We start from the raw sequence: 24,803 nt of genomic DNA on the forward strand, positions 1-24,803 counted from the left end.
ACCATAGCATCAGCCTTCATCATGTTTTAGCTGCTCGTTGTTATTGAAGGAAAAACACATGCCTGTCAAAGCTTTGCTGATAAATTCATTACAAGTATTTTTGAGATTTTGCAGATGTAGTCATTAATCCATAAGGTCACAATCAGAATTAAATTCTGATTTAATCAAATTTTAATGTGAACCCTCAACGGGACCCCCACCATCTTGTCTTGAAGGTATCAGTGGAGTCAAAAAGCCCCCAGCATTAGTCCATCAATGGTAGCCTGAATATCATCCTGACAATGAAAAATAGAAATAATCACACTATTTAATTTAGAGTCTTTTAGTGAAAGCATGCAGCTATCACATATCCAGTTAACTTTGTCTGGGGCCTGCACTGATTGGACCCCGGTCTTACAGTCTGAAGTGGTTTTCGAGTGGCGTTGTTGGTTCTCGATGTTTTGATGCCAGTTTGTTGGTAACTGATGACAGCGATGCTGGTTGAGCAGCTAAAATAAACTTAAGTGTCCACAATATAAACTAAGTTGGTCGCCCACATCCAAGCAGATCTCTTTTCTGTTCTTATTTAACACCTTTGATAAAGTATAGTAATATATATTTCTTCTGTTGCGAGCACCATCAGTAAAGATTATTGAAGCTGCATGATAGCTAATCTGATTGATGGATCATGCATGAGTAATGGTGACACATAAGTGATGGATAGTGTTAATATCATCTTTGAAAACACATTTTTTTTTTCCTTGTAAAGAAGAAGGCAGCAGGCAGCAACACTCCTTCACTTATTTTCCATCCAGCGGTTAACTTCCATTTATCATCACATTTGTCAAAATATATGCATTAGATGTATTTTTTACTTATTTTCTCACTCTCCTTGATCGATGAAGTTTCCTGTGTGGTGATTTTGCAGATGATAGGTAATCAGGTTATAGAGATTTTTTTCCAAACCTTTAATATTCAAGATTTAAAAATTCTCACCCCAGACCAGCTGTCAGAGAGAAGAGAAGCGAAGAGAAGAGAAGAGAAGGGAAGGTAGGCAGTTCAAGCTGCCTGGGTTGTGTGTGTTGTTATGGCTGCACCACTGCAATGCATTTAATAGGTCCATGTCAGGTGATAGGGAAAGTTGGTGCATTCTTAATAGGAGATGTGGTGTTTCTGTTTTTGTCTTGGCTCAAATGGTCAGTGGACTTTTTCCAGGTTGGAAATCCAGAGCTTATTGGTTGTTATTCAAAAATTTGATGCTGATGGAGTGTGATAGCATCCTCATGGTAATGGTCAACATAGTCAACACAACAAGCAAGTTTTTTTATATATCACTTTTCACAGAGAGTCACAAAGTACTTCACAGTTAAATGAATAAAGTCAAATGAAAGAATTCAAATCAAATTGCATCAAATAAAAGCAAATGTAAAAACGGCAGATAAAATATACAAGAGGAAAAACAGATATTGGACACTGGTTTAAAGCACAAAATACCACATGCTACCTGAAAGCCTGCCTGTACAGAAGGGTTTTCAGTAGCTTTTTAAAAGAGTCCACAGAGTCCAAGGATCACAAACTTAGTTACAGACTTTTCAAGAGCTTAGCGGCTGTCGCCTGGAAGGCACGATCACCGCGAGTCTTCAAGTGTGTTTGTGGTACGCTTTTTAGTACTGGATTTTATCATTGATTTTGATCATTTAATCCCCAAATGAGCCCAGTGTGTCACTGTATTCATATTCACAAAAACTATGTCATTTGTCTTTTTCCTTGGCCTTGAAGAGTAGATGAGTACACCTTAACCTTACTCACGCATGGCTTCAAACACTAGAGACACAGCTGATAGCACATAAGCTGTTAGCACCAACTCAACTATGTGAAAGAACAACAAACGCCGATCACAAGCCCATCAATGTGGCAAACACCTTCTTCATTCACTGCGATATAACTTTAATAAGCCAGTGGGAGTTAAAAACAATAAGTGGAAACCTCGCTTCAGATACAACCTACTTCCTTGTGCAACAGTATAACGAAAACGGGAGAGAGTAGCTGTCCAAATAGAGCTGGGTATATAAATTACAAGCTTAACACACCCACAAGCTTCAGGCTTGTGAAAGGCAAGAAGGAGCCCACACTTTGAGGTCTTATGTGTGAGCAGAACATTATGGGTTGAAAGCCTCAAGTCGGTTGCCTTCCATTGTTTGCAATACAGACCACATCCACCCTCGCGGGCAGGGGTGGGCTGTGGAATGGTGCAACAGCACGATATGAAATGCTGTACTGCACTCTTGCATGGAGAGCTGCTTACACAGGAGTTTTGATTGTAGAAAAATCATGAAACTGTAATTATACCCATAAGGAAATTCCTTTATTACAGCAGGAAGTAGTTATAGTTACAGCAGCCAAAAAAAAAAAAAGGACTACAAGCTATTCAAGAAGATAACAAACTGAAGGAAGACACAAGCAGCTACTGGTACAAATCATGGATGAAAAGTGTGGCAAGAATAAAGCAGTGGAATATACTGAAACAAAAAGTGAAGGCAGAGAATCTTTCATATGACGATTGTACCAATGGTCTGATTATTTGCACAGAATATCAGATGTCTGTGGCATCCTTATCAGGCCTCAAAGCCAGGCAGATCCCTTGCGGAAACAGCCAATTTCTGCTGTCAGGAAACCCCATCTGACCTTACCTGTGAATAACAGCATTATGTAAATCATGAGTAACTTTTGAGCTGAGATTTTCTTTCAAAAATGCACCTTCCAGCCAAATCATGTCAGGTCAGGCTCCTGCAGGTTAGATCTAAGATGAACCAAACTTCCTACAGCCAGCAACGCTGTTAACTGATTGGATCTCAGGGAGGCGACGATGCAGAACATCTTATTTATACACAGCTTCTATTGTCTTTGAACACGGATGACACAATATGAAGCAACAAAACTATAGTGTGTAAATACTTTGAATCTCCACAACAATAAACATTAAATTTCTTTCCGTCTTTTTTCAAGATGACTTTGGAGTAATTAAAAAGTGTCGGCACACAGCAGCTGTTTGGCTGCCAAAAATCAATAGATAATGTACTTACTCATTGTTTTAAATTTGCACTCACAGACTCAAAACAAGATCAAATACCAACCAGCAGCAACCATGGAAAACTGCCAAGTATCTAAAGTTGGCATTAGATACTTGTTTAGAGCCTTGTTCTCTCATTCTCTGACCAGATATCTCCCACTTTTATCATTGCTACTTTTAGATATTGTTTTTGCAAAGTGAAAGACAACAATATGCCCTGATGCATTTCAGAAGTTGGGTTAATTAAATGAAATCAATGTATTCATGTACATATGTGAGTATATCTAAAAAGAGCTTTGTTTTGGTGTTGTACTGAATCCCAAGAATCACGTTGGCACTGGAATTAATATTTTTGAGTTCAAGGGTGAAGTAATTAAATAATTAAAAGAAAAGAAAAAAACTGTGAGGCAGAAAATGACAGACAAGTCAGGCCATTTTCTTTTCCTTTTGGACTGTCTTCTGACTTCTGCCACCCACAGCGCTAAATCATGGGCCCAAGTTGAGCTCACTTCTGTGTGTGTGTGTGTGTGTGTTGGTGGGGGGGTGGGGGTCACAGAGAGCTGTGAAGTGCATCAGTGCCATACCTTTCAGCAGGCCTACACTGCATGTCTGGTCCAAAGGCCAAGTCTGAGCCGTGGAGATCTCCGTGGTCGCCTCCACACCGCTCTGCTCCCAAAACAGCCACGCTGCCCACCAAACACAACCCGGAGAGCACGCAAACAAACCTCAAAGTAATATTATACAACACACACAGTGTATTTGCACTGGGGCACTCTGTTTACAGTAGACATATACAGTATGTATATATATACACACACACTCATGGGATGTGTAAGCGCACACACCACCACATATTCACCTCAGGAAGTACAGAGTGGGAGGACAGCCCCGGTATCTCATCTCTTCCCCTCTTCCTGTCACTGTGCGGTGGTGTGGTGGATTCAGGCCTTGTGTTTGGCACAAAGGCCTCCTACATGCCTGGAGGCCAACTCCTACAGGCCGGTTTTACCCAGCAGGGTTCTCTCCCACCAGGATCCTGGTCTGAATCATTAACTCTTACTGAGGCTTGTCCACAGTGTCACTGACAGGGCTAAACCTGGCTAATGGATAAAGCAGGGGTCACTGTCAGTTTTTTTTTTTTTGCAGAATTTCGTGATACTTCTACATTACTGAAGTTGCAATTCTTCTGACAGAGAGTGCCCTCACTTTTTTTGCTGATAAGCCCCATTCTGCTGTACTCTCTCAAAAGCAAACTGATGGAATCCTTTTCTACCTGCAAAATAATCCAGTAGCAAAAAAAAAAAAAACAACATTTGTCAAAGGCAGAATTTCTCTAGAGGCAGGCGTACACAACTTCTCCAACCTGAACAACCATATAGGTCGTTTTTTACAACCCCCTGATACAACCCAGAGGAGTCTCCCGAAATGTTGCCCCTATGGTGGCAGGTGGACCAGACCTTGGTTGTTATGGTTACTATAAAAATGGTCAGTTTTAGGAAAAGATGGTGATTTGAGTGAGCATAAGTACTTCCTCAACATTAGATTATCTTTATGATAATAATGATAAGGTAGTTAACTCTGTCCACTGGTCATGGATAATAGAAACAACACAAACTGCTACTGTCACATGGGAATCGAACACCGCTCTCCTGGGTCATATTCATCCATCCACCCCAACCTCCTCCTGACGTGGACTTTGTCGCTCTATAAACTACGTCACCGCACTTTTCCCTTTGCTCCTGTCATCATTACTACGACCACTAGATGTCGCCTAGCAACAGAACCTAACGATGGGTCATAGTGACCTGCTGACAGACGACCTGTGGGCTTGTTTTTTACATGAGGGCAGTCTCAGCATACACCCCTAGCTAAGGTGCTAAGTGCTGGGCTTAAGAATTATTATTTATTTTTTTTGGTTTGTGCCTATTAGTTTTTCCTCAACTATTGAGATTATTTCTTATTCTTACCTTCTTATTTCTTCTACTTCTCTGCTTTTTTCAGTAAGTGAAACAGGTCTGCTGTTGTGCTCATCATCCTTTTTCACAACAGACATTTTGACCTGTCATAGTAGGAAAAGCACAGTGCTCGGGAGGAATGTTCGACCATTCTTCCTTATAGAGCTTCTTCAGCTCAGACATATTCTTTAAGATTCTCTTCAGGTCACTCCACGGCATCTCTACTGGATTAAGGTCTGGGCTCTGACTGGTCCATTGCAGAAGGTGGATTTTCTTTGTTTGGAGTCATTCTGTAGTAGATTTACTTTGATGTTTAGGGTCATTGTCCTGCTGCATCACTTCTCCCCATCTTCGGCAGGTGGACAGAAACACTGACATCATCCTGGAAGAGACCTTGATATAGTTGGGAATTAATTTCCCCTCAGGCCCAGAGGCAGTAAAGCCCCAAATCATGATTCTCGCTCCACCCTGCTTCACCTGTGGGATGATGTTTTCATATTTATATGCAGTGGCCTTTTTACATCATACATTGTGCTGCATGTTCTTCCCAAACCTTCGTTTCATCAGCCAAACTTCATGCTCCATGATTTGCATTTGTCAGTCTCATGAAAAGAGATGTTAATCAGCTCCAATGATTCCTTTAAGCCTTCAGCTGTTACTCTGAGCTTCTTTGTTACGTTCCTGATTATTCTGCCTTGTGCCTGTGGAGTTATCTTAGCTGGATGCTCACTTTTAGGGAAAGTAGCCACAAAACTAAATCATCTGCATTTATACAGACAGTTTACCTGACTGCGGACTGAGGAAGATCAAAACTCTTTGAGAGATGACTCCGTACCCCTTTCAGCTTTATGCTAATCAAGAATTCTCCATCCTAAGTCTTCTGAGATCTTTTTTTGAGGCATGTTTTACATCAGCAGATGTTTCTTTTGAACAACAAACTCTAAATGTTTGAGTGTTGTTCTATAAGTTAAAGTGTCTCTAACCCACATCTCCAATCTGGGTTCACTGACTGGACTGGAGTTTGATAACTCTTGACTCCAGTTAGCTTTTGTTGATGTCATTAGCCGAGCGGTTCACATAGGTTTTCCAGCTACACTGTGAATGTTTGATTGATGTTTTCATTATTCAGTGATTTGTGTTATTAGTTAAACAGATTGTGTTTGTTTGTAATTGTAACTTGGATGGAGATCTTATCATATCTCACCAAATTTGTATTTAAATTTACACAGAAATTGAGATAATTCCAAAGTAGTGTCGCCACCTTCTGTGTGAAGAAATAAGGGACACCCCCATCCATCCATCCATCCATCCATCCATCCATTCATTCATTCATTCATTCATTCATTCATTCACTCACTATCCTGCTTATCCTTATAGTGTTGCAGGAGGGCTGGTGCCAGTCCCAGCTGATGCTGGGCGAGGGCGGGGTACAATGTATCACAGGGCTGACACATAGACACAAACAACCGGTCATGCTCACGCTCACATTACATCCCACATTAGAATTGTCAGTTAACCTTGTGTTTGGACTGTGGGAGGAAGCTGGAGTTCCCATAGGGACACAGGGAGAACATGCAGACTCCACACAGAAAGGCCTCAGGTTTGAACCCAGAACCGTTTCACTGTGTGCCAGTGAACAGCCAACCACTGCACCACCGTGCCGGCCCAGGGATACACCCCCATATTAATAATCTAGGCTATCAGTCATATTTATGAATTACACAATAAATTACTAAGTGAATGAATGGAATATTGACATGATCAATTTGCTGAATATTGCCTTGTTATTATTGGTTACTGTATAATATAGGCTAACACAGACTATAATATAGGTCTGCTCTTTAGCTGCGCGGTCATGGGTAACACGCTGTGGCGTGTTGTTTAAAATCAGACTTCCTCCATGTTGTGCGTCTCCAGGGACAGGGCTGATATTCAGTCTCTCGTTCGGCCCTATATCTCAACAGTCTCTTATGTTTCACTTGTGGACTTTCGGACCTCGTTACCAACAGCGACTGAGGGTACTGCCACCTTTACCTGTAGAAGGAAACCACTAACCCTGACGTCACCTGACATGTATTTCTCACAGCACACAGAGTTTGTCAGCCTACCGCTCACTGAGAAACTTCTCCAATCCACTAGTGAGCTTTAACTGGTGTGGTTCTACTTCACATTACATTATTCACAGCACTATTAGGACATATTTTATAAATGAAATGACATTTACAAAAACTCAGGAGAGACTGTGTATTTATTGTGTATTTATTGATTCAATAAGTACGTGGGGTTTTTTTTTCAAATACAGGATGATCCCATGTTATTGTGCTATTGCTATTGTGAATAGGTCACAACCCTATTCCAAAAGGTTCACTTATTTTTCTTGCCACTGTATTACCATTTTTAAACTGGCATATATCTTTGATTGACATGACACATTTAAACTATTCCTCAAAACCATTACCACAACTTGTGTCTAATGAAAATACATTTGTGTAATGGATACATCAATCACTGACTGGTTAGGGCAAAATTACAACCCCCTCCCACACAGAAAACATCAAATATGAAAACAGTTTCAGACCAAATAATTAAGTCAAAACGAAATGGCAATTCAGTCAGATTATCAGGCTGATCACTCCCTCGTCCTCCTGCCTTACCACTCAGAGAGATGTTGATAAGCTGAACTACAGTCTGCTGTTCACCCCAGGAGACATTTGTTTCAGCGAGATGACCTTCAAAGAAAAGCTGGTGACACAACATAATTAGTACAGATGACAGTGGATTGTGTGTGGGGTCAAGGTTGGTTAAATGGTAAGAAATTAATATCAGTCACTGGACAAATACAGGTAAAGTTTGTTCGTCATTGAACACGTTTCAAGATACAAACATTTCTGTTATTTTTCTTTTACTCTTATGTAACTAACTTATGTTGCATAGTAATATAGTTGAAAGTGCAGATTGATAAAAGAAAAATAATGATGGTAATGTGACATTTACGGACTTTTCAGAGCATGTTTAGTCCGTAAACAATGGACATTATCATGGGCAAAAAAAGGAAACTGGCAGAAAAAGTTATCAAATGTAAGATTTTAGCAAAGAAATGAACAAACCTGAACGTGCTTGTAGAGGACAGAATTTCAGCTCCATGGCTTAGTTCAAATAAAGAAGGTAAGGATGGAGGTTGATAGGTTTGAGGTGTGCACCAGCCACTGCTGCTCAGAGTAGAGACACATGTTGATGGCGGCAGAGCCCTCAGACGTCATAACCAGTCTTGACAGAATCAATAGACATCAGCGGTATGATTGATTATGACCCAGAGCACTGTGAGCTATCTTAGTTGTGATCCACTTATCGTAAGATGCACATTAACATGTCTTCTTTAACGAAGGAACAAAAACAAGGCATGGTTCTCGGGGGACTGTTGTCTAATTTTTTTTCCGTTGCGCTTGATTGGGCTCGGTGGCGTCCTAGTAGCCCATTCCAGTCACCATCAACTAACTGCTGTACTCTGGGGCCTCCAGACCTGACTTAATCAGACCAGCTATACATAAATAGCAGGCCAGCCATATGGTTCCACCGTGACGGCTAGTTCCTCATTACATCGGCTCTTTAAAACAACTAGCGAGCAGCTATATTCAGTCCTCCACCAGGCTTTAAAATAAATAATAAACAGCTGCATTACAAGTGGAGTGATGGCCTCCTGTATAGTTTGCTCGTATGTGCTCTATATGTGGTGCAATAGCCTCAGGCAGTGCAGCATTTTACCATATGCACTGGCCTCTAGGTCAGTGCTGAGCTGCATTCAAGACATGTAATTTAGTCTTAGGAACACTCTGGCTGTCAGGCAGGTTGGTGGTGGTGGTGGAGGAGAATGTATTGGCTCTGTTGGCTGTGGAGTTGGTGGGAGGGAAATCTATAAATGTTTGCCATATATTGTGTCAGAAGCAGTGTAATTGTAGCCCATTAAATCAGCAGGGTGTCCGGTGGGCTGGCTCCGATGAAACACCGCTCTGCTGCTGCCTCCACCATCCACTGCAGGGTCAGCAGGCTGGGGACCACCGAGATGATTTAAGGCCCGAGTCGCTGGTTAATAGTTAATGAGAGTGAGTCGTTCAGAGGCTCTGGATGGTTTCCAAGGTCCGGCCAGCTCAGGGGCAGCTGCCTCACAACCACTCAAGGCTGGAATTAAGAGGCAACCGAGAGGTCTAATCACTTTGTTAAATAAAAGTGTCCTTCTCTTCATCCTCTGCAGATGCCTATGCACATAGTAAGACAGACAACAAAGACAATAGATACACCTGCACGCTCCTGTGGTTGTGTCCCTGCCTCATCTCCTGCCCTGTCCCAGAACCAGATTTACAGCTGTCCCCATCGCCTCGGCAACTTGCTCACCCCTGTATTTTTTTGTCCTGTTGTTCATCATTTTTCCATTTTTCAGGCCCACACGCATCAAGCCATAATTCAGGGACGCCAGATACCTTGTCATTCAGCCATTTCCCAGGGAAAAATAAAGGAGCTGGTTTTAAGGGGGTGGGAATAAAACCTGAGGCTTTTACACACAGGCACTTACAAGGGTACCTCTGCCATACCCCCCAGTCCATAACTACAGCTGGAGGGGTAATAAGTGAGAGAGAATCAAGGGCACATTAGTCTGCAGAGAGAAAAAATATGGACCTGCAGTAGGAAGCCATTATTACCACAGGTGTTTTACTAATGCATAAAATAGTCATTATCTGAGGCTGCCACACTTCTCCCTTTGGTTCAGAGGTGTTTATTGGTTTATTAGGATCCACAATGACTTCACTGTACCAATTTAATGCCACGGAATTGAAATAGAGCAAGATATTAGTGTTGTGTGCAGGAGTGGAGAGAACTGTGTCATGTAGCCTGTAAATGTTGTTTCATTATGAGAGAAGATTTGAAGGGGCTGTGTGCCCTGCAGAGACCACAAATTCAGACTCACCAGCGAGTACCTCAGACATGGGCGCGTGTGCATGTTTGAGTCCATGTTGGCCTGTCTATGTGCTGCACAGGTCTATGCATAGTATACGCCGTCGTGCAACCAGCTTTGTGTGTCTGTACCTCGTTGGCTGGGAGAAAAGACAGAGATTGGGCGAGAGCTGTAGAGAGACTCTCCAGGGTTTAGAGAGAATGCTCATTAAGGCCTCCTATAGCACAGCCAGCTCATTCCTCACAGTCCCAGCGGCTGGCTCTACTACGCTCCGCTTCCCCACCACATCCTCTCCCCTCTCTTTATCTGTTCTCCTCTATTTCTGTCTCCGTCTCTTTCTGTCTCCTTCCCCGTCTGTCTCTCAGCCGCTTCCTTTCGCTCAGTCTTCCACCTGCCATTTGGAAGCTCAAACAGCAGATGTTTTGACTTTGAGTCGACAGTGATGTGAAGCTTGCACGAACATTTGCTACTTTAGCAAATTAGAAATTTAGCAAATATTGCCTGTCTTAAATTATCTATCTGCATTCTTGTGTTTAATTGGGCTGTAGATATCTTTCAGGGGTGATTCTGCATGTGGTAACAACAAATGGCAGATTTTGATTTTCTCTTTTTTTCAATACACAACTTTCTTATCAGTGCGTACACACTGTCTTCTTGAGTGGTGGAGGGTGGAGGCGTTGAACAGGTGGAGCCATCACTGCTGAGCCCAGCTCTACAAGCTCACTGCTGTTTAAGAGACAGTTTTATATTTAACTCGCCCGTTTTGAATCTTCAGCTCTTCAGCTGGTCTCACAATTAGGGGTAGAACGCTCTTCTTTATTTCTGCCTCATTTCCTGGTTTGAAGTTAATGAGGTTAGTGTATTATTGCAGAAATATCTCATACAGCAGCTTTAAGGGATAACGCTGGTGTTATTTTATCTTTTTTTGGTTTATAAACAAATCCCTGAGAGAGAGAGAGAGAGAGAGAGAGAGAGAGAGAGAGATTTATTAAAAACACACAAAACTGCTGAGCTACTACACTTGAATAACATATTACTCGGCTATGAACATAGAAAGAATATTTCCTTCTGAATTAACTCAGTAGCTTTTTAAATGAACTATCACAACACAACCTGCTTGTGTTTTGTGTTTGTGTTCTTTGTGTTTTGTCAGCACAACATGACAGACACATTAGGCTGGAAACAGACAAATCTTGTTAGCAGAATACACTTGTTGGTTGCGCCCTTTAATATCAGTTTCTCTCAGCAGGAGATTCTGTTGTTTAATGCTAAACTTTGCTGCCCCCTGCATATGCTTATTTTTACATCAGGGCAGCAGACAGCGGACTGGGTGTGTGAGGGTGGGTGTATTTGCGTGCCTGTGTGTACAGATGAGTGTTAGTGACGTTATCTGTCATGCAGACAGGCGGCCCGCTGTCGGCTTGATTACCGCTGGCCAGCCAAACGCTTGACCCGCGAGCGGTCGAGGCCCCGGCGGTGGCAGCGGTGGGAGCATTATCCACCTCCACCCCTGCCTGTGTATAATGGCTGCACCGTGTGATCGATGGCCTGTGTACCTGTGGAGCCCAGCAGCTACAAAGCCAGACACATGCACACACACACACACACACAAACACACACAAGCAACTGGCTCCCATAAAGGCCAGGAGACACACAGCACTCCTCAGGAAACACCTCGAAGTCACACCCTGACACATGGATCCATTATACAGGCTTGACTAGATGTATGGTATATTCATCATCTTGTCCAAATACACTGCCGTCTCAGTGCTGGACTGCCTGGATGGCAAATTGTTCACCTTTGCAACAGATGCTTCATGCATTTTTTATGTCTTTTTGTTTTTGTTTTTGGAAAATATTGACAAACATTTTCACATAAACAACAGTGTGGGCGGATTAGAGACAGAATCTCTGTGTTTTCAAACTTTCCTGTTGGACGTCAAGTCACAGCCTGACGTGATTCTGTTGTACAGGCCTGACGAGATGTGTGGCATTTCTATATTCTATCTTTTTGTCTTTCTCCACCCTCAGTGCTGAATCACTCAGACACCAAGTTGTTTGCTTGTAAGACACTTTTTTATGCATTTCTTGCTTTGCTTTTGAAAACAAAGTCTGTATGGCTTGTAAAACACATTCCTTACATATTAAACTTTCCTGATACATTATACAGGTTTGACCAGATGTACTCTCTATATTGTACACAACTTATTCAACTGTTGGTGAACGCACCCCTCGTGCTTTGAAAAATGTTGTCATATCAACAATATATTCATCATCTTTCCCAAATACACTGCACACTCTCAATGCCAGTGTTTGCACTTGTCCTGCAGTTACTTCATGCATTTTTTTCTTTTGCTTTGGACAAATATTGACAGAGGCCTTCACAGAAACAGAACGTACAGGAACAGGCCTGAGTGATGCCTCAATGGAAGAATGCAGTGGAGGAATTCAACTTTGCCATTTTAACACATTTGAGTGAAGACTTTAGTCCCACTCCACAGGTTTAGGATATTTTCTTGCCTTTAACTTGTTCTGCTCTCATTTGTGTTGCATCATGGGACGCCGCTTTAGCTTGATCACACACGCATAAGTAGAAGGGGAAACCTGGAATGCTTTGCCTGTAGTAGGATATATACTTTCCATCCTGTTCCTGCCTGTCTCCTCCATAAACAAAATCCCCTCCTGCTTGATCTTTTCAAAACTCTACGTTTGTCCTTTGGAGAGCCAAGGTTACCATGTCCATCGCTCCCTCCTGCCGCAGCAGCAGAGATCTGTCAACAAACTTCTGAAGACTTTCTCACTTGGCAAACTTAAAGAGGAGCAGGGTTGTCCCAGGAGGTAATCAAGCTCCTTCTCCCGCAACTAGTATCTTTAAACAGAATAGATAAAGGAGGAGCAGGTCATGCTGGAGAGCTCAGGTACTTGGCAGGAAAAGTTCAGTGTATTGATGTGCTGCAAAGGGCTGCTGCTTCACAGAGAGAGAAGCCCGTCAGACCGCAGGCTTGATACCTGCACAGGTAGCCCAAAGGGAGCTAGGTTAGTGCCCAGAGAAATTGACTTGCTGAAAAAAAAGATTACTCCCTCTTTCTTTTTTGTCCCTTCTCCTTCTTACACACATGAACCCTCTTTCACTCTCAACTTTTAGGAACAGAAAAAAGAAACATGGATAAATGACTGTCTTCTTCACTGGAGACTAATGATCCACTGGTGTCTTTCAGTCTTGGCACTGAAAGTGGAGAAAAGCTTTGATGATGGAGGATTGCGGCTGACACATAAAAGCTGGATGCCCCCCCCCCCCCCGAGATGTTCCCCATCTCTCATACTACTTAGTTATGTGTGCCACTGTTATTGCTATGGTAACCCATTGTTATTTTATTTCATCTTTGCCACGAAAGTTCAAGCTGAAGGCAGAGGAAGCCGGTATGAATCGTGGTTGCCTTCTCGCTCTGTATCCCATAGTCTGCCTACCTCATCCGCCTTTGTCTCTTTTTCTGTCTGGATCCGTTCATTGTATAGAATGCACTTTTGTAACACGATGGTATGTCAGTGAACAACATTTTTTTTCTATTAATGCCTTCTATGGGTTTTTACAGCATAAGCTCCTTTTGTCAGTCTTTCTATTCAGGTCTTTGGATAAACACTTGTGTTTTTCTTATATATTTCTCATATCAGACATCCAGTGACACAATTATACAATGAAAGGTCACAGTATTGAGCGCTACATGTATAAAACTCGGCAAAGCTCTCGCTGATCTTTGTATTCTCTGCACCGACTTGCTTACTTTCCTCTCCACTTGACTTGGTCTTCAATAAAACTGTTGCGGCGTTAAAGACAGCTTTGTGCAAATTCATCTGCGTTATGTAGTAAATTGCCATTCTGAGCTATTAAAAGGTAGAAAGAACTTGAACTCCCTGAGAAAATGTTTTCCAGCCCTCTTATTCCTCTCCTTCCCCACTCCTCACTTTTTCATCCAAGCACAATTTGATTTGACTTGATTTGATTTGAGCCCTGCCACTTTCAGTTTGAATAAGGTAACCAAGAGTTATTTGCTAGGAGAGACAAGGGCCTCAGCGGCCGGGAGGTTTGATGAATTTTCACACTGCTTAAAAATTCTAACTTTGCTTTATTCAAATGTAACACATGACTACAAAGACCTGGTGTTTGATGAGGTGTATGAGATGTAAATGTCGAATGGAGCCTCTCCACTTATCTGCCCCGTCGAGGAAGGTGCCCGGCATCGTAATCATCTGATCTGAATGGATTCAAAGTGTGCTCCTTGATGTGAATGGGTGCTGCTCTATTGCTTTGACGGAGGCAGGGAGGGGAAGGCGGGGGGGCGACCGTGCGGTAACATTCCCTCAGGGCTCAGTGGATCAGATGGAGCAGGCTGGGAAATGTGTACTGCAGCTTCTCAGGGATCTCAGATGTAGAGCATAGTTACTTTTCCGGGCATCCATTTTTCCTCCAGGAGGAACACTTCAAATCCCAGCCTCCCACCTCAGTCATGCTACATTTGCACCTGATTTTACCAGTGTCTCCCAAAAAGAAAAAAAATCTACTTTGTTCCTTTTCCTACTAGATCTCTTTTACTCAATGATTCCTTTCTTCTCTCATCTTGCGAATCGAGTTTTAACCTTTGCTCTCCTCATTGTCAGCTGCCTGAAGCACAATTCGGTCATTTGAAATGACTCCACTCTCCATCACGTATAGAAAGCCACTCGGGATAAGAGTGCCAGCTCAGTGTCTCAGATGTAAATGTATGTAAATATGAAACATCCCGTCTACAACTCCATGCCTGACTGTGCATAAGCATCAGCAGTTCTAGTGGGCAACCACATCAACTCCTTTCATTCAGTCCACAAAGTGCCTCACTCTTCGGTATCTGTCTGCAGCCACTCCACCGTAGCATTCAGGGAGGATGTTGGTGGGAATTTGTGCAAATCTCAATTGGTTTCATGAAAAAAGAGGAAAAATAATAAAATATCAGAGCTTAGATTTGAGCTATTAAACAGCAGATGTTTGGTAACACGGCAGATGTTGTCATATCATCAGCAGTGTGAGGCTACGTGCTTGTACAGTGGCTAATGTGTGAGGTCACGGATAAGTGCACGTATACCTCTGCACATGGCTGAGCCTCTGGAAGGCCATGCATCTATTTGGGGTGAATGTGTGTGCACGAGCATGCATAGTCTGCTCCTGTACACATATTTGTATTTCTTGGTGTGTATTTATGTGTGTGAGCCCTAAACCAAGCTGCTCACTGCCTGCCTGTCTCCCCCCCCCTCCCCCAGAGGGTCATTCAGCCCCTCTCTCAGCTTCTAATCCCGTCTGTCCGGGGGAGATAGAGGGGAGCGGACGGCTGCGGCGCACCCGGGGCGCCCGCAAACACAATCACCAGCCTTTCACAGACACTTAACGGGGCTTTGCGCTTGTTCAACAAGGCAAAACGCAGCAGGAGGGATCAATTTAATACAAGGCCTGACTCAAATGGAAAGAGGGTAAATAAATAAGCAATGACAGCGAGGACTGTCGCACAATTTGTGTAGTGGCTGTCCACTTTTTCTCAGTCTCTCCTCTGTTGCTTTTTGCCGTAGCACCTATATGATTCCATTTCCTCCCTCTGCGGCATATGGGGACGAGCTGGGGAAGAGCAGCCCTGGCTCCTCTCTCTCATCAGGGTGTGTTATTTTAATAAATCACTTCTGCCATTGCTTGGTACATTAATTCCCCGGGCCCGGAGGGCTGTGTTGCCACTAGCAGCGATCTGCATGAGGCGCTAAATGATGTGGGGGATCCCCCGGTGAGAGAACAGAGGCTCTCTGAATCTTCCCTCCACCTCAGCCTTGTCTGTTTGGCTCTCTCCTGGGCTGGCCCGGCTATCCGCAGACATCATAATCAGAAGAGAGCCAAGGCCTCATCGCGCTGCACATACCAATGAGACGCACATATAGCCAGGAGGGAAGTCACCTGACACCGCGCTCTGCAGTCTCAAGCCCCTCACGTGGCTTCATTAAGCTTCTTCACCCTGGGGTTTTCATACATGGCATGTACATGGTAACTATATGTGCATGTGCGTCATGCACTCTTCTAAACGGTGAGAGTTTTAAAGCTGCGTATACTCGCTCGGGGAGTTGTTCCTTTCCCACATATGATCCAAAGATCTTGCAGCAGTTTAACCTACATCCTCCTGAACCTCTCAGTTTGCAGAAACAGTCCACTTGTCAAATGAAATTCTATCACGTTGTTGTGTACTGAGACAATCAAAGCCCTGGGAAGGAGCCACGTGTCTGCAGGTGGCGGTATGCAGAACACCACATAGATGTGCTGTTTTACATGGCTGCTTGATTGAATCCAGCACAGTGTGACCACACAGAGGCAGGTGTTAGGAGTAACAGCTGCCAAAGTGGTAACACTGGCACCGGTGGCGTTGATGGGAGTGATGAGAATGTATTCTCCACTAGGGGTTTTCAGACACCCCCATTTCCCCTCCAGCATCTTGACGCATCATGGCGTTTTTTTTCTTTTTATACATCATAACTCCTTAGACAGAGGTGAGGTTGCCATTGGTATGCACAGACAACACCGGCAGATTCACCACCCAGAATACCGCTGGGAGATTATACCCTTCCCGCTCCACGCAGCAGGGATTCGGCCATCGTAAATAGAGCACTTGGGAGTGTGCGGTGTGCCTGGAATGACAGAGGACCGCAGCCAGCCAGACGCAGAGCACAAACTCAAGGACTGCCGCAAATACCTTAATCTCTCATGCTTTTCGGTTGCAGCTTTTTTAGCTTTTCCTATGGGAACTCAGAAATTGTCGCACTGGAGATCCATCTGGCTGATTGTCAGTGTGCGGTGGGCAGCCGTTGGGGCATGCAGGACATAAGCCACAAACAAAATCTGCTGGACTTCAGAAAAGAAATATCACGAGATGGCAGAAAGAAAATTACTTTAGTACTGAGTTGTTCACACAGGAACTCTGTTGTCTACATGTGTCATCCTTTATGTAAATGCCACTCAGTCAGGGCAAGAACTCTAATCACAGTTTACTGAAAAGAAAATTGGCCCCATTTATTTGCTTTTTGCTCAAACATTAAATTAGTTCATTAGTAAATTATTTATTATCTGTTTACATCAAAATCTTCGAAGGAAGGAACACAAGTTGTAGCAGTGTTTCAGCGGCAGAGCTCTTCTGAAGGGCTGGTGCCGTATCAGAGACAAAAAAAGTGAATGGCAGCAAGAGAGGTAGTTTCAACAAGTATAATGACTTGCTGTTGCTATGGTGTGCAATGACACGCAGTGGAAAGCACAATGCAGCAAGTGCACAGTGAAATTGCAGATGATAAGTACTTTAACAACAATCCCAGCTCCCTATTACATTATGAATAGGTAAATAATGTGAGAGGATACCCAAACATTTTTTTTAAATGAAGTTACTTTACAATCTTAATTAAAATGTTTCTTGGTCGTTTTCAATTTCCATCATCAAGCGTTACCAGTGCCTTTTTTTTTTTTTTTTTTGCCCAATTTCCATTTGTCTTACTTGGGCATACCCCTGACCCATTAAAACTGCATCTGTGCATTTGACTTAATATGGGCACGGAGGGCTGTCTTAATTAATAAGCAGGCATCCACCAAACTAATCTGCCTGTGTTGTGAAGTCTGTCCTTTCCATTAAGTGGGACTCACATTATCTCCTAATCAAATTAGTCACTTAATTGTGGCCCTCCCTTGATGGATCCCATGAAAAAAGGAGCGCCGTGTTTGCTGGAGGGGGATGTGTGAAGATGGAATGTGGCTGTTTCATTACGATATGAATTTTTTAATAACCAAAGCGTTTGCTGTCATCTCCTTGCTTTGAACCTTTGCAAAGGGTGAAGTTGAATTTGACATTTTAAACACTCGTAGTGTTGAGTGTCTCGCTGGTGTGTTGGGGCTAAGTATGAGGCCCATGGCCACTACCCAATTGCCCAACAGGGGATTGACCCCTGTCATCCGCTGATCACTAGTCTGCCTTCTTAATCACTCCCCCACACCGCCTGCTGCACTACCTGATCTTAGTCAATACATTAGCTCCTTCAGCCCTGATAGAACTGCTGTTCCCTGAGTCATGATTAAGGAGGGAAACCTTATGTGACTAAAGACACCGCTCTGTCCATCCTCAGCTGTGCCAATTGGCCTCTGGGAGCTCATGTTTTAAGGGAGAGCGAAGGCTACCCCTGCGGCGTTAGAGAGGCTGAGGTGGCTGGCGTCCATGAGGGGGGAATCTATGGGGAAACCCCAGGCATCTGATGAATGGCGGCATGTGTGGTCGTTTGTCCCGCTGATGGAGTTTTATCCCCTGCCCTTTCAGAGCAGCCAGACAATAAAGAGAGCCACAGCCAAGCGTGACAGGTTAACCCAACAGTAATAGAATACTCTTAATAGTCTGGCCTGAGCCAAAGTCGGCAGCAGGGCCAGCCAAATCGCCAGGCTACCTCGGCGATGAGAGAGCAGGGGGATGCGACTCCGGCTCTCACTGTTGTCAGGCAGGGGAGCAAGGACAAAGAGGGCAGCTTGATGGCTTAATGGGTGGTTTGATGGCTTCATAGGGTGAAATTGAAGTTGGTGAGGGCAACCAAACAGATGAAACAGTGCAGAGGGGGCATCATACAAAACGGAAATTAGCCATATATAAGCATGATGTCAGCCAACTGCATCAGTTATGTATTTTATAGGAATCCTTGAGCTTAAAGCGAGACGGCTTGTCTCTCTGCCTCGCCTTCATGTGGAGAATGATTTATAGTGGAAGCTTTGACACTGTGGTAATGCCCATACAGAAGGTAGAAAATAAACACGATCAAATTGAGCAAACAGTCAGAAGAGATTTAGATGATGTTGTCATGACGTTGACGTGAACGTGTCTGTTTTCTGGCAGATAATCCTCACAAAGAGAATCCTCCGGGCAACACGCACCCGCGCAGGCAACGCTTCTGTCGGTGTTTGTTTCTGTAGCACCTCTGCTCGCAGTTTGTCATGTCTGACTTGGTCTTTAATTAGGCCTGCGAATTGCAGCGGCGGCAGCGGGGCTGGGAGCCCTCTGTCCACAGCTCAGCCGTCCTCCACGGCGTCTCCTCAGAGGACCTCTCTGCTCTGTGTGGTTAAGATAATAGAGGCTCGCTCAGAAGATGTTAATTGAGGGGAGATAAAGTGCAGTAGTGGCTGGAGGGATGCAACGTGCGGGGGTGGAGGGGAAGGAGGGAGGGCTACCTGATTAGAAGCTGAGGTGTTTGACTTACAGCTCTTTTCTTTTTTTGGTGATATATGTTCTGCTAGATTTTCAAAAAGGAAGAAAAGAAATACAGGAGCAGCATGCATCAAAAGGTCCGGCCTAAAAGACAGTTATTAAAGTTTCTCCTCAATCATTTGTGTTGTTCAGCACTGTGCCGTGCCATGCTGTGCTAGCCTTGCAAGACCCGATAAGGCCAGGAGGATTAATATATTTTACCTCTCAGTAGCTGCTGGAGCGGAATGGTGCCGTCAGACTGTGCAAGGTGGAGGTGATAGTCAGGTTTTTGTGGAGCTTTTTCTGGGGATAAGGTGGTGGAGCAGCCTCACGGCCAGGTAGGGTAGAAGGCAGGCTCGACGTGGGCTGAGAGAGAGGAAGTGGAGACAGAAGTGATCTGACCAAAACAGCTGAAGTGACAGAAGCTACATTAATAGTGGCATATGTCTGGAGCACGGAGGAAGTAAAAGAGAGAGAGAACAGACCCTCCATCAGCCCAGGAGAGGACAGAGGGAACGAGGAAGAGGAGGGGAGGACGAAAAAGGCAGAACACAGTGCCAGCAGCCTCTATAATTGCCTCAATGCCACTGGGATTGCTTTCATTCAATTGAAGCGTTCTCTTTCTCTGTACATTCGAGGTGGAGCTGGAGGTGAGGATGGAGGGGGTGGAGTTGGGCTGGGTGGCGTGGGTGGGCGGGAGATCCGATGGTGCCCTCCCTCTTTCAGAGACATACAGCGATGAGGGCGATAGCTCCTCTGTAGCGGCTGAATCTCTGGCATCAGTGTGTGAGAGAGAGAGAGGGAGAGAGAGAGGGAGGTAGAAAGAGAGAGAGAGAGAGAGGGAGAGGGAGGGAGGGAGCGCATAGAGCTGTGGAAGAGTGAGGTAGCGATAAGGAGGTAGGTGGACTGCAGATCAGACCTGTCAGATGTGGTTGCGCACCCAAGTGCAACCCCACATGTGAGTGTGATTGTGTGTGTGAGTGTGTGTGTGTGTGTTTTATATTTCCCAAAGACAACCAACCTCCCACCTCCCACATAACAACACACACACACATTCCCAGAGAAATCCTTTATTTCTTTATTTGGGCTCCTGTTGGTGCTTGCATTAGATGCTCTGCTCCCTCCTCCCTCTTCTTCTTCTTCTCCTCCTCCTCCTTGTCCTGCTCTTCTCTCCTCCTCCTCCTCCTCCTCTCCCCTCTCTCTTTGCCGCTCTCACAGCCTAGTTTTCTTTTTTTCCCCTCTTCAATCTTGTGTGTGCAGGTTGTATCTGACGGAGGGACCGGTGCCGCGCTCCCATCCCTGCGCTCCTTCAGCAACAACACTGTGAGTATTCTCATGCTAATTTGGCTTCTCCAGCCTTCCCAATGTCGGTTTCTCTGCTTCTCTCTCTCTTTTTCCCCCTCATTCTTTTCCTCTTTAATGTTTTCATCCGCCGCGCCAAACGCAGTGGCAGCGCGGGAAGGGAGGAAAGAGAAGTGGAGACAAAAAGGATTGAGAGAAGAGGCACAGAAATAGAGAGGAGGAGAGGAAAAGGGAAGAGGGGAGGGGAGAAGGAAACAAGGGGGGGACAAGATCCCCGCTGCTGCCGCCGCCGCTGCGAGCAGCCCGCTCTGCTGTCGGAGGTGTTTCTCTGGGAGGATGCTGGAATTGCCGAAGGGATGAAGGGGGCGGGTCTTGGTTTTGTGAGTAGATAGTTGTGTGAGAACGATAGGGGATGTTGTTGACAAGCACAGAGTGGCTCATCAGACAGCCGGGCAGCTGGAACCAAGGTTTCCTCTGTTGACTAAACTTCTGATTCATCCATCACTTTCCATATTTACACACACAGAGGGACCTCTCCTCTGCCTCCTCTCCTTTTTTTTTTTTTTTTTACTGACATTGCTCTTTTTGTTTTATTATTTTGGAGACGTGTGGTCTGTGCAGACGGGAGATGAATGGGTGATGGATGTTTGTCTTGGTGCACACCTTCACCAAAAGGTGTGTGTGTGTGTGTGTGCCATTCATAACATGCACTCGATTTTAATGAGCAGCTGCGCAAATGAGCTTTTTCTCATTCAGCATTTGTGCCCACATGCGTCTGTGTGTGTGTCTGTCTGTGTGTGTGTGTTTGTATCAATAATGGTGAAAGAGTTTGTGTTTGTTGAGTGAATTGTGTCACCACAGAGCTAAGCATCATTAAAGTTGACTTGACTATGCATACCCTTACATATATATTTATGTTATAGTGTGTGTGTGTGTGTGTGTGTGTGTGTGTGTGTGTGTGTGTGTGTGTGTGTGTGTGTGTGTGAGTGTGCATGCGTGTGTGTGTAGGTCAATAAGTCAGTGTCCATTCCCACACACTGCCCTTTGATCAAAGGGCCGCATTTAGTCCACCCACAGCATGTGTCTGAGCCATATGAAGAGTGGGTGTACAGTGTGTGTGTGTGTGTGTGTGTGTGTGTGTGTGTGTGTGTGTGTGTGTGTGTGTGTGTGTGTGGCGGGATCTGAGATGAATAGGCCCTGTGCCCTCACTGCAACGCCATGGCTAATGGGCACACAGGTCAGCAGGGGTGGACACGCGTCCGGCTGTGCAGATATGTCACCGGGACCGAAAACCTCTCTCAGGCCTTTTCCGGGAGTCACGAAAACACAAATCTTTGCAAGAGAAAAAGCATATTGGGCCAACAAAACGCTCGCAAACACACTTTGGCAGATTCATTTGGCAGAGTAAAAGGGATTGATCTGAGCGTGGCAATTAGGCAAATTTCAGAACTAAGCATCTGGCGAGGCGAGAACGCTTCGCCTGGCAGAGGATTACCATTTTAGTTCCATTTTGAGACGACGCAGCCCAGAATGTGTTATTTCACAGCACTCGAGCAGCATGGCGGCTCCGGCAAAAACCAGCACATGAGGGATCTTTGTGCAGTGTTTATGTTACGTATGTATGTTGAATTCCACGACCTGCTAAGTAAGAGTGGTGCTTTGATTAATGATGATTAGGTTTAATATGTGTGTGTTGGAAGCCGTAGCGGCGACCTCCCTTTCCCTGGCCTTTATGAAAATGAATCGTCAGAGTAAAATGCCTGGGATGATCGCAGCCTGCCGATCAGCTTGCTTTCTAAAGTAGGCTGATATAAATGAGAACCATTCCCCCAATTAGGGAAGATTAGGTTACCCTCCACCAATCTGAATCCTTAAATCCCTTCTGTTTTTACAGCTCTGTCTGCCGAATGTAATTCAGCCTCGAGACCTGGGCAGAATAGCAATAAAAGAAGGTAGAAACTTTAGCAGTGAAACCCAGGCAGTAAAAATATCCATTGGGAGAGAGCTAAAGCACATGATAATTGACACAGCGCTGTGTTGCACTTGGCTGTAATTAACTGTGTAACAGAGGTTGTCAGTTGGAAAGCGAGGAAGCCCAGACTCTCTTAGTGCATTTAACACACTTGAAAGTGCAACATTTATCGTGTCTTTCCAGGCTTCACTGAGGGTGCGTTTCAGGTTAGTGTGGGCCTCTCAGCCAGATCTTTTACTGTAGGCCCAGTTAGACATTATACACTGCTTCTTTTATCCTTTGTACCACAGTTTGAACACATGAAAAATCAAAAAGAGCCATTGTTTCTGGGGCGAGTGCAAAAAAAAAAAAAAAAAAAAAGCTTATCATCTATTTTTAGTGCGCTTTTCCTCATTGTTGCCTGGGCCACGATTCATGCTTACGTCTAGCAGTTGTGTGCCATAAACTATGTTGTGCTTCACAGCCAGGCGCTGGCTGGTGACAACTCTCACCCACACATTAGTGATCTATGAGCCATACACCCCGGGCCCCCTGCTGCCACACCAGCCGCTTTCAAACGCACAGGACCACAACAATGTCATTCTCCCTGTGTGATAGCACCCATATGCACCGAGAGCACCTGTATTAGCGTAATGCGCCAGCCCTTTATTTCACATCACTTATCACAACCAGCTACATGCTGTAACCGAAAAAGAGGGCAGGGGAAAAAAAAGCTCATAAAGATAAAAATCACATTTCACTAGAGGGTGCTTGTGTGACAGTGATATATGCTGTGAGCATCCTGCCACCTCATTGAGATGGGAGTGAGTTCTGGGTGGCTAAATCAATTTGCGCAAAGGCCGTTGGCGCTAGTATTGGTTTCGTGATATGATCTTTGTTGTCCATTTTTAGAGGTCAGAGCGAGCGCAACGACAAGGGCAGAAGAACCCGACCGCTTTCTCTCTTGTTTCTAGGCTGGTAAACGATCTCCCCCAAGAGGATTGTGGGTAAAGTCAGTCTTGATCAAAAAGGTATATGTTTTGTTTTTGTTTTTTTTTGTTTCCTTAGGTTTAGACTCTATAGATTCTCTATTAAGAATGTGCTTTCATCTATTACTGCGAACGTCTTGATAGAGTGTCCAGAGCCAGAGGCGAGCTCCATCCATGCATTAATCGCAGTAATTACTCAGAGAGGGTGACAGTGATTCTGGTGATGTGTCTTAGTACATATACCAGTAGAGGACCGGGGGGGTGGTAGACCAGTCGATAGGTGAACCTGACTCCCTCTGATGTTAGAGATCTCCGGTTAGGAGGAAGAAAAGCTTCTAGATGTGTCAGCAAGTCAAGCAGTTTCCTCGTATCAGTTTCATAATGTACGACATCGTGTGTTGTACAATAAAAGTCACAACCTGAGGATTTTTTTCCTTTTTTTTGTATCTCTGCAGCGAAATACTACACAGCTTTCATAAATGCTGTTCAGTCCTTTGATGAACATGACGTCTTTCATGCTTTCAGTTCATGTGAATAAACTGAGTAACTGTGTGAAGCTTTCAAGTTACACATAAAATAAAAAAAAGAGGAGTCAAAGTTCCCTTTCATCAAATTCACCAAGGAAGACGTCATGTAGTGCCGGCCACACTCTTTGACTGACTTGTGATCTCTGGGAAGTGCAGTGCAAAATCACCACAGCAACGACTGCTTAGCAACAAAGATGTTGCCAACAAAAAAAAAGAAAAGAAAAGAAAACAAACAAAAATCAAAAAATACCAACAAAAAAAAGAGGTCTGAAAATTATGAGATGATTTAATATGTTGGAATCTAACTCTGCTGCATTTGTTTTATGGCACATACCGCTGCGACGCGGCTGTACAGATGTTCAGTCTGAGAGAAGCTCGTAAAGAAAAGGAAGCGAGTGGTCAAATCAAGGCTGTCAAGTCAGGGAAATAAAAGCAGAGGAGGGAGAGCTGAACGCGCTGCAGCTCTGAGGCTCCTCATTGTGTGTACAAGGGCAGCAGAGTTGGTCTTTGTGTTGATGCTTCTGGACTGTGCCTTATAATGATGTCAATGTGCCAGTTAATCAGAACGCCATTGTTACCGATAATAATTGAATGGAATTTAATAGGTGAATGTCTGCCACTTTCCTCCTTATCTCACGGTGACTTTCACTTCCTTGCGCTGCCTGCAGCAAGTAATCATGGGAAATATACGACTCAGAGACGCTGTTTTTAATTAAGGACAGTTCTTAGCATCACTGAAGGGAAATAAAAAGGGGCATTTGGGCACGTGGGAAGAGGCTCGTTCTCGTGCGCACACATATGCATGTCAGGCAGTTT

At 44.3% G+C, this 24,803-nt stretch overlaps 1 protein-coding gene and 1 long non-coding RNA gene across 4 annotated transcripts in view; one reads left to right on the plus strand and one right to left on the minus strand.

The window, feature by feature from the left end:
• The window catches only part of LOC139610863 (uncharacterized), a 368,988-nt gene that overhangs the window by 226,082 nt on the left and 118,103 nt on the right, over positions 1-24,803 (minus strand). The window lies entirely within an intron of this gene.
• Positions 1-24,803, plus strand: part of LOC139610748 (RNA binding protein fox-1 homolog 3-like) — a 471,093-nt gene that overhangs the window by 214,887 nt on the left and 231,403 nt on the right. The window lies entirely within an intron of this gene.

The sequence above is a fragment of the Trachinotus anak genome, unplaced genomic scaffold, assembly GCF_046630095.1.
Source record: "Trachinotus anak isolate AG129_WGS33_773 ecotype Australia unplaced genomic scaffold, CSIRO_AGI_Tana_v1 ptg000003l, whole genome shotgun sequence".
Taxonomy (NCBI): Eukaryota; Metazoa; Chordata; class Actinopteri; order Carangiformes; family Carangidae; genus Trachinotus; species Trachinotus anak.